General features: G+C 40.3%; 1 pseudogene; it reads right to left on the bottom strand.

The window, feature by feature from the left end:
• Positions 1-14098, bottom strand: part of LOC135221288 (transmembrane protein 214-like) — a 324587-nt pseudogene that overhangs the window by 238886 nt on the left and 71603 nt on the right.

Raw genomic sequence — 14098 nt, 5'->3', positions numbered from 1 at the left:
GCTGTTAACTGACCATGCTTTTATAATGGCAACCTCACTCTCTTCCATACCAGTGGCTTCAATTTATGCAAATCAAAAAACTGCTTCTTTACTTATTTCTCCTTTGGATTAAGACTTTCAGTGAAATATATCCAAATGTGAAAGGAAATTTACAAGACATGGCACTCTTAGAAATATTGTTGCCAGTAAATGTAGCTCACAGATTCCATATAATGTACAGTAACTCATTATATTTTTGAGGAACATTAAGTCCCTAATTAATAAATGATTCACTAACAAAGCTTCTGCTGTGAACATAAGAACATGCTTTAATACCTTATAAATCATCACGGTCAATTTGCTTAAAATTCATAAAGACTATGGTTCCTTAAATTAGAAATCAAACTACATTCTTCAACATACCTAAATGCTTAAGCAGGATTGCCGATTGTGGCAAATGTTTAAGATAAAGCTGGGACCAAACACTCCAACAATGTGGATCTTGCATTAAACACTGTACGAGGCACGTCCTTAACTGTTAATAAAACAAAAAATTTTAGGTAATCACTGCCATTAATGCATACTTCTTATTAGAGCAACAAAGCATGACTCTTTTGAAGTTTCTATTCAAGGTGACCGAAGAGCTGGTTAACTATCAGAGAAGTACTTGTCTAAAGGAGAATTTAGTCTTACCTTGTTTTTTCAATATTCAATGCCTCAACAATATTACCAATCAAGAAGGGTTGAAAGAAAGGCAATCCAGTAAAATAAGAAGTAATATATTTATATAAAGTAAACCTGGTTATTTGCAGGGGATGCATACCAGTGGCCCCCACCCTACAAATAGCTCAATCCACAAATACTTAAAACCTCTCTAAAAAGGCCTTATTTGAGTATCTTACCAGCAAAGCGAAGCCTTACTGGAAACAGGCTCATTTCTGGCAGCCCAGCCCTAACGCTATTGCAAATGCTAATACCGCCAAAAGTATTAAGATTAAATAAAAATCCTTCAGTAGATAAAACCTTATATCTTTAAATTTTATCCCATATAAGATTCAGTTTTAATTTTAATTTAAAAATGACCATAATTTCACATTTAAATTCTGTTTAATTATTGCATTAGTTCCTAACGCCATTCAATTGCTAATATCTCAAAAGTATTGAAGATAAAAGAAAAATTCTTTTGGTAGATGAAACCTTATTTAAATTTCATCTCATAAAAGATTTATTTTAAATATATCATAAATTCACACTTAAATGATGTTTTAATTAGTATGGCATTATAATTTTCACCACAGTCCAGCCCTAATGCTTTTCAAATGCTAATATATCTCCAAAAGTATTGAAAATAAAATCATTTTGGCAGATAAAACCTTACATCTTTAAATTTGATCCCATATAAGATTTATTTTTAAAATATAAATTCCCATTTAAATGTTTTAATTACTGCCTTAGTCCCTAATGCTATTCAAATGCTAATACGTATGTATCTCCAAAAGTACTGAAGATAAAAAAAAAATTATTTTGGCAGATAAAACCTTACATATTTAAATTTCATCCCATAATAAGATTTTTTTTTTAAATAGCCATAAATTCACATTTAAATGATGTTTTTCATTACTGCATTATAATTTTTGCCACGGCCCCCCCCCCCCCCTGGATCTAACGTTACTCAAATGCTAATATGTATCTACAAAAGTAACTCTGCCTTCCATCGAAATTCTGACATACACCAGGATGTCATCAGCTGCAGTGCCAGAAAGGGTTCCTACATTCTTGCTACTAGTATTCTGAATTCAATTACACACTACATAAAAGCTTCTCTTTTCAGACAAGCAGCTGCTTCAAGTTTGATATTTCACAAACTCGGCCTATCACCTCATAGCAGGAAGTCCTCTACCACTGCCTCATTATCCTGTTCATCAGAGAATTCACCAGATGAACAATGTCATAAAACAGATCTTCTGACAACAATCATGAGTAATTGGAACAGAATCACTGGGGGGTGGTGAGAAAAAAGATAGAAAAGAAGCCTCTATAAATCCTGCTTGCTAAATTACAGGCTCTCTCTAGCAAAAAGTTCAACAGGGCATCATGGGAGACAAAGTCCCACTCATAGTGGATGAATCTGATTTCATGGTATTTTCAGAATTACTGGAACCATGGCTGCAACTGCAATGCAAAGAACAAGATGAGGGGAACCTAGGCTGGGGGAGGAGCACCCGAAGTATTTGTACCACATATCATTGCAACAGGTACAATCCTTTATATTACATTTTGTTTCTGGAAGAAAGCTTGCCTTGACTGGTATTCAAGTAGGGTCCACATGAGGTGACCTGTAATGGCTAGAGCACAGAAGTAGAATACTGTTAAAGCTACAGGACTACAACAGCAAATCTGTGGGAATGTTAACAGGAGGCAGTGATACAGGCAGAGCTCAACAGCAGCAGAAACAATATTAGCAGAAGGAATAGCAGCACCTACACCATGAATAATATGCAAAGCAAAAATAACCAGCTCAGTTACCTTAGAAAGAGTAGCATAACAATAACAAATGTTGAACAAACAGCAGTAAAACAGTGGGATAACTGCAAGCATAGATGGCACAGCTGAATGAACAGCAACAGTATGTATGGAAGTCAACCATGAGTAGACTGTACTGCAAATAACAGTAACAGCAAGCACAACAGGAGCAACCATCGGTACAGCAGGGGAAGCAGCAGAGCAGGCACAACTGGAGAAACTGGTACAGTTCAGGAAATGATTATCCCCAAAACAACCAAAAAAAGATGGAAATATGTTGCCAGCAAACTGTGCAAAAAGTGTCTGACATCAATGCGTCAATCATTCAAAAAATCATTCAAAAAATATGTATAAGCTTAGAAGTAAGAGAAGTAGCAGAAACTCTCTCATTCAACCTCTTCCTTTACATTTTCCTTTTCATTGCTCCTTTTTAAAACTAAATTAGTATTAAATATGCTACAAAACACAATTTTACTATCCTTCAGCCTGGATTTCACAGTCTCATTATGATGTACTCTTACTACAGATCGTATCACTTTTCCTCTTATACAATGTCTATAACTACACCTGGAGTGACAGTAATGATACATATTCATATTTAAGAGTTCTCTATCTTCTAAAGAACAGCCTTCTTAAGGATGGCACTTCAAAGTCCGGGCATCAATACATAGCTCAGGAAATCTAGGAAACCTAGTAATTTACTATGATGACACTTCACTCTTTGAAGACATTTTACAAACCAACCTAACCCCTTAACATCTAATGTGGCCAATCTATTAACTTTTGATAAGGTTTATGTTCTAAACTACAACTGCTCTAAAAGAAATAATAAAAAAAAAAACACTAACCTCTGTTTTCAGCTGTTCTGGTGCATCTACATTTAATCTACGAAGAAATGAGGGGAAAAAGTTTCGAAGTACAACCTCTGGATTTGAAGTAAATGCTGTAGTCTGAAATAGTTTACAAATACATGGTAAATATCTTCATACCTTTGAAGTCACAAATAGTCTTAAAAATAGAAATTTCAAAATTTTCATGGTTCATATATTACCTATTATTCCCTTTACATTAAAAGTGTCTTCTCCTCTTCCTTCATCCCAACCACATCCATAAAGGGTCAGCTGCCTTGATTCAACTCCAGCAACTTCTATTGAAAGCAACCTCATCCACTTAACCATTCTCCAAATTCTTCCTCGCTATATCATGCCATCTAATCCTGTGCTGCCTCATGACCTTTGCACCTAATAGGTTTCACCCAAGCCATCTTCACTCCTTTCTCCTCTCTTATCCTTACCACATGCCCATACCATCTCAACCTTAACTTGGTAATATCAGTAATCTTTACCACCCTAGCACTTTTCCTAATTAATTTTTTATGCCTCCTAAACAACAAAATCTTTAAAATCCATCTCAGCATCCCCATTTCTGTTCACACCAACTTCCTTGCCTCCTTTCTTCCTTCCTAAAATTCATGTTTCTAAACCATAAGCCATCAATGGTCTGATAAGAGCACAAATGATCTTTATTTTTAGTTTATTTGGCATTCTTTTGTCACACTACTCCCACCACCTCCCTCCATTTCTCCCTTAACATTACCAACCAATTAAAGATATTCCAGCCATTCTCTTATCCTTCTTTACAATTCTTCTTCATTCTATAATAATCATAACATTTGCATTTAACTTTTACCATAAATTTTCATTCCAATTCCCTTCACTCAATACGTACATTCATAGCCAGTACAAACAAAAATGGACTAAGTACCAACCCCAGGTGTAAACCAATTCTAAGTTCAAGCATTTCTGTTTTACCAAAGAAAGTTATTCCTGATGCAACCAACCTTACTAACTTTCCTGGAATTTTTCTTTCTTAACTGCAAAAACAGTACTACATCCCTTGGTATTCTATACTCTGCCTTTTCTAGAGCTATAAATGCACAGTAGAATTTCCAACTACCTTCAGCCTCATTTCCTGTAACCCTCTTAATAAAAAAGAAGCATCAACTGTACCTTCCTTGTAATGAAACCTTGCCACTGTTCACCAATCTCCACAATTGCTCATAATCTCTTATCAAGTATTCTTCTTGCAACCTTCAACAAATGTTCTCTTAGTCTGAGCTCTCTCTATTTACCACTCAAAATATCTCCCTTCCATTTAACAATTTTGCCATCAGACATTTTTCACTGCTATTTGGCATTACTTCCTCTTCCCATATTGCCCTTAGCAGTTCCAGTATCTATGCTTCCCCCCTCTATACCAAGTACCTTCAGCACTTCAATTTGCACATTTGATAGACCTGGTGCTTTGCCATTCTTAATTTTATATAAAGTATTGTTTTCTTCCGTGGATTTTATCTCTATTAGGGGCCACTCCACTCTCCAAAACTCCTCTAAACACACTCTTTCATTTTCTTTTTAAAATATACCTATGATAAAGACTATCTTCTTTTCATGTCATCACCCTTAATGCAAGATGGCTCCATCTCTCATCTTTGATGACACCTCACTGACTTGATCCAATGTAGAATCATTCACAGACTAACATTTTTAAAAGGCTTTTTCGTTAACAGTGCCATAAAAGCAATGAATAAAATTGTCCATGAACCACTCTAAACATTCTTTTATACCAATAACATTTCTAGGTAGTATGTTTATTTACACATAAAACTGTTGAAAACAGTCCATAACTCACTTGGACATATCCTGAATAATTCATAGACGTTTTTTGCAATTCTTTTTATAATTTGTGATTCGGTGTCATACAAGCAATGAACAAACATGTCAATTAACCAATTTTAAAATTTATTTTAGCATCATCGCTTCAGGATGTTTAGAAATAAAACAATTGAAAACTGTAAATAACTAAAATTCGATAATTCCTTGAAAGTCGCCAGTTGGTGCACCCTTAAAAACATTAAGCAATGCAAGATTATAAAAATGCTTAAAAACCAATTACCTTGACTTTTGGATATAAAGCAAAGAGCTGTCTTTGTACTGGTTTTGCCAAAGAACCAGAGGAACACCAAGTGAAATCAAGAATTGAGAAAAACTCCCGAACTCCCAGAACATCAGCATATTCTTCTGTGCCACCACCACCTCCACCGCTAAAAACATCGCAGCCATAATCAACTACATATGCTGAATAGTTCTTCAAGCCAATAAGGGGTACCATGAGCTCCATCCATACTGCAATGAGATTAATCTGTATGAAAAACTCTGAGGACATGCAAAATAATAGAGATAAAATACAGCGTTTACAAACTGAGTACCATTCAGTTTACTTTAATATAAAAACACCTGTATTGTTACAAAAAATTTCAGCATTTTAAAATGACATTTTTATAAAATAAAATAAAATTTTACATATACTTGACTAGTAATTACATAGTTAAGAGTTTCTAGTATCGGCAGCTAAGTTTGAAATTCACAGTAGCCATTCTTTTGTTTTGATTGCAGGTAACCAGTCCCACCCACTTTCAGGAAGAAGAGGAACAACTGAGCCAGGTATTTCAATTTGTTTATGACCTAAAAATCCATATGCGGTGGGGAGGAGGGAGGGCTATAAATCTGTAATTACAGCAGTACCTCAGACTTTGAACTTAATTCATTCCAGACGGCTGTTCGAAATATGAAACAGATATCCCCAAAAGAAATAAGGGAATCAGGATAATTCGTTCCAACCAACCCAAAAAGTCCCACTTTTCACATTTTTGTCTATCAATAATGTGTTCAAAAGTTAATAAAAATGACAAATTTTCTAAGACAATTTGTATTTTTCATAGCTACAAATCTGAGGTCTTAACAATAGGCGTCGTTCTGTTGCAAGAGAGAACATCCTTCTTGGGAGGGTTTTTCGCCTCTTCCCGATGCTTCGTCTCCTGCAGTATTCAACCCCCCATAGTATTGTTGTTTCTGTCTCTCCTCCTTTTCTTCCACCGATTCGTCGCTGGAAGTATCGGGAGGCCACCAGGCTGATGTTTGTAATGTCGCCCCTTCTTCTTTAGGAATTAATTTGATTCCCGAGAAGGGGGAGGCTTTTTGGTCATCATTCTCTTCTTCCAGAGTCGGAGGCGTCCAAAAATGGTGGCGATTTGGAAGCCACTCGGGCTAGGGGTCCCCTGTCCTTGGAGGGGTTGGTAGCGCATTTTATGGAGGCTCACACACCCCCTCCCAGGGCTGGCCAGGCCATCCCCCCTCCTCCTGGCCTCGTCTTCGTGGGTAGCTGTGTTGGCCATCTTGTATTGCTCCACCAGTGACTGCTGCCACTTCTTCGAGTCGGAGAGACGCCGTGGTGTCAGCCCGTTGATGATGTCACGGGATATGTCTTTGTGTATTCCTCCGCCAGTGGCGTTTTGATTCCCCCTCGCACCGAAGGGAAGCTGTGACGTCACTCCCATCAATGACGTCTGTCCCAGTCGTCACCTATGCTCTGCCTCTCTCGGCCGTGACATCATCCCTGCTGCCCAGTTCGCTACATCTCCCTTCCATGTTATCAGAGCCTTCTCTGGCGCATCAGTCTGAGGTTATATGCCAGGCAGTGCTTCAGAGGTTGGACTCTGTTTTGGATGTCAAGTTGGCTGCCTTATTTGTTGGGAGGACTGGTAGGAAGGAAATGTGTTGCTTTGTCCCACGCCATCCTGCAAAGAGATCGCATAAGAAACCAGTGCTGTCTCCTCCCCTCCCTCTTCCCCCTCTACACCCCGTCGGCGTATCAAGCGCTGGAAGGCTAAGGACTTTGCCCTTTTTGTATGCCTATGAGGGAGGAACAATGCGGACGTGTTTGCAACCTCCCCTGCCCGTGCACATGATGTAAGTGCTCCTTCTTCTCCAAGGCCTATTCGTCGGCATAAGGATCTCAAAGCGCCTGTCAAGAGGTCGAAGGTAGCGAACGTGGAGTTGGTGCAGCAGGAGTGTTTGCCTGCCTCTCTCACTGTGCTTCCAAGAGTTCGACTCTCGGGGATTCTCCTTCGATCTCGAGTGTTCGGGATTCCCCTCCATCTTACGCTCGTACATCAGCCACGCCCGTGCCCAGTCACGGACATGTTAACAAGTCATCTGTTGTGGTAAGTGATGTTCCTAGTGTTATAGTGGGTTCGTCTCGGTAGCCGACGCATGGACCCAGCCCAGACAGGTTAGTTGGAGCTTCAGGCTGTTAAGCTGCTAACCCTTCCGTTAATTTTAGGGGGGAAGGTGCCTTGAGGAGCCTAAACATCCTTCTCCTTGTCGGTCTCCATTCCAGAGCAGGAGGAGAGAGACACACAAGAGATGATTTGGGATCCAGAGTAGCTCCCACTAAGGCTTCGAAGCAAGTAGGAGTGTAAGATGACCGAGCCTGAGTCCTACTTTCCAAATTGTTAAATCCACGAATGAGATCAACAACTTACGGAAAGGAAGACTCAGGCTCAGTCATCTTACACTCCTTCTTGCTTGGAAGCCTTAGTGGGAGCTACTCAGGATACCAAATCATCTCTTCAGCTTCCTTGTCGGGGCATGTTCAGTCGGTCTTGCAGAAGGTTAACGCCTCTGTTTCATGAGCTCTGCTTTTTTCATGTCCAGCCATCTTAACCCAGACGACATTCGCCTGAAGCTGGGACTGACTTTAAATTTTGTTTCCATGTATGAATTACGAACTGTTTGGTGAAAATGGAGCATGGCCAGCTGGGATGGCCATGCTATAGGCAAAGGTTGATAACAAACTAAGTTTTATCCACATTTTACAAGGATAATCAAAGGAATCGACAGTGTGTGTCTATGTCAGAGAGAGAGAGAGAGAGAGAGAGAGAGAGAGAGAGAGAGAGAGAGAGAGAGAGAGAGAGAGAGAATGATTGTTGACTTGTTTACACTTGGATATTAAATGCAGGAGAGAGAGAGCGAAAGAATGATTGTTGACATGTTTACACTTGGATATTAAATGCAGGAGAGAGAGAGAGAGAGAGAGAGAGAGAGAGAGAGAGAGAGAGAGAGAGAGAGAGAGAGAGAGAGAGAGAGAGAGAGAGAGATTATGAATGGTGACATGTTTACACTTGGATATTAAGTGCAGGAAAGAGATTAATTATGCAGCTATGTCACATCACATCAACTTACTGTTGGCAAATGGCAGAATTTAAAATAAACATGATGATTTTGCACAGAAATGACTAATAAGTAAAGAATGCAAGAAAAGGAAAGAGAGATTAAATAACTTTTCACAAGGAAGTCGTTTAAACAAACAATGAAGGCACGCGTAAGCTGAACACGGCACCAGTGTGTTTATTATGGAGTTGAGTTACTTTTACAGTGGTAAAAGATCATAAAAAGCAATTGTCACTAGATAAGTATTTTACCGTAACTAAAAGAAGTGATTTGGGCAACTTGAGTGTATGTAAAAGAAACGGGCGAATAATTATCCCAGCTCAGGCTGGGAAGTCAGTAGGAAGCAGACCCTCATCTTCCCTCCCTCTCCTCTCTATCGTCTCACTCAGCACACTGACCACTGGCTCAAGTACGAATTTTTTTCTTTGTTATTAATATTACTGTATTGCATTTGATTGTTTTCATGTTTCATCATTATATTGAATTTATTGTGAAATAAAATTTTATTTTTTTATGTGAATTTGTACCACTTTCACGTACATATTATAGTAAAGATTTTACAACCTCTTCTTCTCTTCTCAACAATATCACAACACATGATAACCTAAACTCATTTATTCATTATTCCTCAAAAATATAAACGCTCTCTCCATCTCAAGTTAGCTGTGCATCACAGCAATGACGAATGATTTCGTTAAACATTTATGCTAAATTCCATTGTGAAAAGGTTTGTTCTTTCATTTACTAATTTGCTGATTATGGTTAAACTATACCCATCTCCTTGGCACACAACATTGGCTCAGTTAAGACTTTTTTAATCGTTTCTGTATTGCATTTGATTGTTTTCATATTTTATCATTGTTAAATTTATAGTGAAAATCCAATTTTTTACGTGAATTGTTATTTCTTTTACATACAGGTAGTAATATTTTAACTCTCTCTTCTCCTCTCCTCAACATATCAATGCTCCCTCATTCAGTCTCATAGCTGCAATTGACATCACAGTGGTGACGTATGATTTTGTACATCTTTTATGTTTAAATTTTGATATTGTGAAACTGCTTTATTCTTTTATTTCTTTTGTCATTAAACTATATATTGTAAATGGAAAACACGTTAATATAGTTTTTCTTGCGGGACGCAGCAAGCTGTCAAACATAAGTATAAACAAGATAATCGGTCAGTTCGAAGTACGAGCATTTGTTCAACAAACAATACCAAATTTTCTCAAAAATTTCTTTCAAAAAATGAAATGGTTAAGATACAATTCAAAACTCGCAGCACACGCTACAGGTAGGTCAGGTGATCACCCCCTACCGCCGCTGGGTGGCGGTAATAGGAATAATTCCCGTTTTCTGACAGAATTTTTCTTCCCCCTATCTCTTGAGGGGAGGATGGGTGGGCCATTAAACGTATATATCTGCCAGGTAAGTATGTGTAAAACTTTATTGTATCTTAACAATTTCATTTTTACACATGCAACTTACCCGGCAGATATATACTTAGCTGATTGGCACCCTTGGAGGAGGGTAAGAGATAGTTACTCAATATGAATAGCAATTCAAAAAACAGGGAAAACTACTTTTGGGTTTGTAGGTAACTATAAATAAACTTAAATACCTTGATTCCTACCTTATTGGGCAGAAGACTTCATGAGTACTGTCTATGATTCTTGCTTGCCTCACGAGTTCCAGTGAGGATGAGACCTGTCACTGAGAACTCTTCTGGATCATGTCAATGGGGGCTAGCCCGCTTACTTGACAGAGCCTTATTTCGGATCGTACCAATGGGGCCTATCCCACTTACATGGTAGAGCCTTCACCTTTGTCATATCAACGGGGACTAACCCTCTTACAAGACAGAGCCTAGGTCCAAACCATTACAAGGAGCATGAAACAACCAATCTCGACCACCTGACCACACTACTTTGTTATACACTACGATTTGAAAGTGGTACTTTTCCCTGACCACTTTCAATCGACCATAAAAAACAGCACCACAAGATTAAAATTCCTAATCTATCTAAACTAAGCTAGATTGGTTTCAGCCCCCTGTCCCAGCAACGAATCCGCCGACACGTAAGGTCCGAGAGAGAAGCACTTATCATAAGTCACACGTACATCTCTCAAATAGTTAGACGCAAACACAGAATTGCATCTCCAATATGTGGATCCAATTAAATCCTGTAACAACATATTCTTGTGAAAAGCTAAGGAGGTTGCCACGGCTCTGACCTCATGTGCTTTAACTCTCATCTGTCCGAGATGTTCCTCTTCACAGGAACTATGTGCTTCTGTAATAATATCTCTGATAAAGAATGCCTGTGCATTCTTCGACATCGTTCTTCTCGGATCTCTTACTGAGCACCAAAGGCTCTCTGAGTTTCCTCCCATTTACTTTTTCCTCTCTGGATAGAACTTGAGGATCCTTACCGGACACAAGGTTCTCTCTATCTCTCTCCCTACCAGGGAAGTCAATTCTTTAACTTCAAACGTCCTTGGCCAAGGCTTAGAAGGATTCTCATTTTTTGCTAAAAATAGGGGGTTAAATGAACACACTGCAGAATCCTTCCTGAAGCCCACTGTGCCTTCTAAAGCCTGGAGTTCACTTATTCTTTTAGCTGATGCTAATGCAAAGAGGAAAATAGATTTCCTAGTCAAGTCCCTAAACGATGAGTTATTGGGAGGTTCAAATTTATCTGACATGAGAAACCTTAGCACCACATCCAGGTTCCAGCTGGGTGGTCTAGCTGTCTTGGACTTCGAAGTTTCGAATGATTTAATCAAATCGTGTAGGTCCTTGTCATCCATGATGTTTAGTCCTGTATGTCTAAACACCAAGGAAAGCATACTTTTATAACCTTTTATAGTCGAGACTGCAAGGTTACATTTTTGTCTCAAATACAACAGGAAATCTGCTATTTCCGTCACAGAGGTACTGGAAAAGGATACATTCTGATTCCTGGCCCACCTTCGGAACACTTCCCACTTCGACCGGTACACGCGTATAGTTGAAGGTCTTCTGGCTCTTGCAATTGCCTTTGCAGCCGCGCGTGAAAACCCCTTCGCTCTGACGAGTCCTTCGACAGTGTGAAGGCAGTCAGACCGAGCGCGGGGAGATTTTTGTGGTATCTGTCGAAGTGGGGCTGTCTGAGAAGATTGTTCCGTAAAGGAAGGTACCTTGGAAAATCTATCATCCATTCCAGTACCTCTGTGAACCACTCTTGAGCTGGCCAAAATGGGGCGATTAGGGTCAATTTCGCTCCTTTCGTCAAAACAAACTTCCTTATGACGTCTCCTATGATCTTGAAAGGAGGAAAAGCGTAGCCGTCTATTCCTTCCCAATTTAGAAGGAGGCCGTCTATTGCTACTGCCCTTGGATCCGAAATCGGAGAGCAGTAGTTCTCCAGCCTGGCATTCCAATGAGTTGCAAACAGGTCTATGTTTGACCTTCCCCATAGGCTCCAAATCTGATTGCAGACCTCTGAGTGCAGGGTCCACTCCGTGGAAATGACTTGATCTTTCCTGCTCAACAAGTCTGCTCTGACGTTCTTCTCGCCTTGGATAAACCTCGTTAAGAGCGTGATGTTCCGCTCCTTTGACCATAGAAGAAGCTCCTTCGACTTCTTGTACAGTGAGAGGGAGTGAGTCCCCCCTTGTTTTCTTATGTAGGCTAGAGCTGTCGTGTCTGAATTTACCTGCAACACTGAGTTCGCGACTTGGGATTCACTGTCTGAGAGCTAGATGCACTGCCACTAACTCTTTCTCGTTGATGTGCCAGGACACCTGTTCCCCACTCCAGGTGCCTGACACTTCTCTCGGGGCCAACTGTCGCCCGCCCCATCCATTTCCGAAGCATCTGTAAACAACACTAGGGAGGGGTTCGGTAACTGCAGCGATAGTCCTCGTTTAGTCTGCCTGGTTCTAACCACCAGCTGAGGTTTTCCTTTATTCCTCTGGACAGAGGAAAACAGATTCCCACAGATCCTGATTCTTCTGGTCCCAATTCTCCTTCAAGAAGAATTGAAGTGGTCTTATGTGAAGCCTCCCTAGAGAAACGAAACTGTTCCAACGAGGAGAGGGTCCCCAGAAGATCATCCATTCCCTCGCGGAACATTGTTCTTTCTCTAGGAAGGTCTTCACTTTTAGAATGCACCGTTCTTGTCTTTCTATGGACGGAAACACTTGAAAACCCCGAGAATCCATCAGAATCCCCAGATAGACAATGCTTTGCTGGGGATCCATCTGGGATTTCCCAAGGTTCACTAACAGTCCCAGGGGACTGAGTCAGATCCAACGTCGATCTTAGGTCCTCCAGACACTGATCCCTGGATTGAGAGCGAATCAGCCAATCGTCGAGATACAGAGATATCCTTATTCCTTTTAATGTAGCCAATGTGCTACGTTTTTCATCAATCCCGTGAAAACTTGTGGAGCTGTGGAAAGACCGAACAAGGGCGCGAAACTGAAATACTTGGCCCTGTACCATAAATCTTAGGTACTTTCTGGACGAGGGATGGATGGGTACATGAAAGTAGGCATCTTGCAGATCCAATGACACCATCCAATCCCCTTGTCTTAGCGCTGAAAGAACTGAAGACGTCGTCTCCATTGTGAATGTTGTTTTGATCACAAAGTGATTCAGAGCGCTTAACGTCCAGCAACCTGGTCTCCACTCCCCCGAGGCTTTTGGTACCAGAAAGAGGCGATTGTAAAAGCCTGGAGATTGAATGTCAATAATACCTTTTCTATAGCCTTCTTTCCTAACATCTGTTGCACCAGATGTAATAGTGCTTGGTTCTTTAAAGGATCTCTGTATCTTGCCGCTAACTCCCTTGGAGTGGTGGTTAAGGGAGGTTTTTCCCTGAAGGGGATCAGGTATCCTCTCTCGAGGATAGAGAGGGACCAGTTGTCCGCCCCTCTCTGAGCCCAGACCTTCGCGAACCTCAAAAGTCTGGCTCCTACTGGAGTCTGGAGGACTCCTGTCTCACTGCGGCTTTGAGAATGGTCTTCGAGAAGATCGTCCTCTCTTAAACGGCCTTCTACTCTTAAGTGCGGGTCTCGAGGTTGTTCTTCCTCGAAAGGGCTGTTGGAAGGACACTTTATTCGTTGCTCCCTCTATCTCTCTTAGCCATCGGCACAGCAGGTTTAAGCCCTCTTTGGCAGACTGGGCAAGAAGATCTTGCGTAGCCTTCTCCGAAAGTGACCTAGAAATGTCCCTCACTGGCGACCAGTAATGTTCAGTATAAGAAACATTCGACAAACGAGGTACCACTGTTCTCGGTGAGTAGTACAGTGGTACCTCGAGATACGAAATAATCTGTTCCGAGGCAGCCTTCGTATCATGAGTTTACGTATCTTGACCGCATATTACATGTAAAATGCCTATCCATGTTCCAAGCCCTACAAAAACACCCCAGTAAATTATATTTCCAGGCCTACAACACATGTTCTAGGGTTACGACGCCGATCTGATGGAAGAAATATGACTCCAAAAAGGCAAAATACTGTGCATACTCGAGTAAA

The sequence above is a fragment of the Macrobrachium nipponense genome, chromosome 2 (assembly GCF_015104395.2).
Source record: "Macrobrachium nipponense isolate FS-2020 chromosome 2, ASM1510439v2, whole genome shotgun sequence".
NCBI classification, from domain to species: domain Eukaryota; kingdom Metazoa; phylum Arthropoda; class Malacostraca; order Decapoda; family Palaemonidae; genus Macrobrachium; species Macrobrachium nipponense.
Note: the sequence above shows the minus strand (reverse complement) of the source record. Positions and strands in the feature narration are given on the sequence as shown.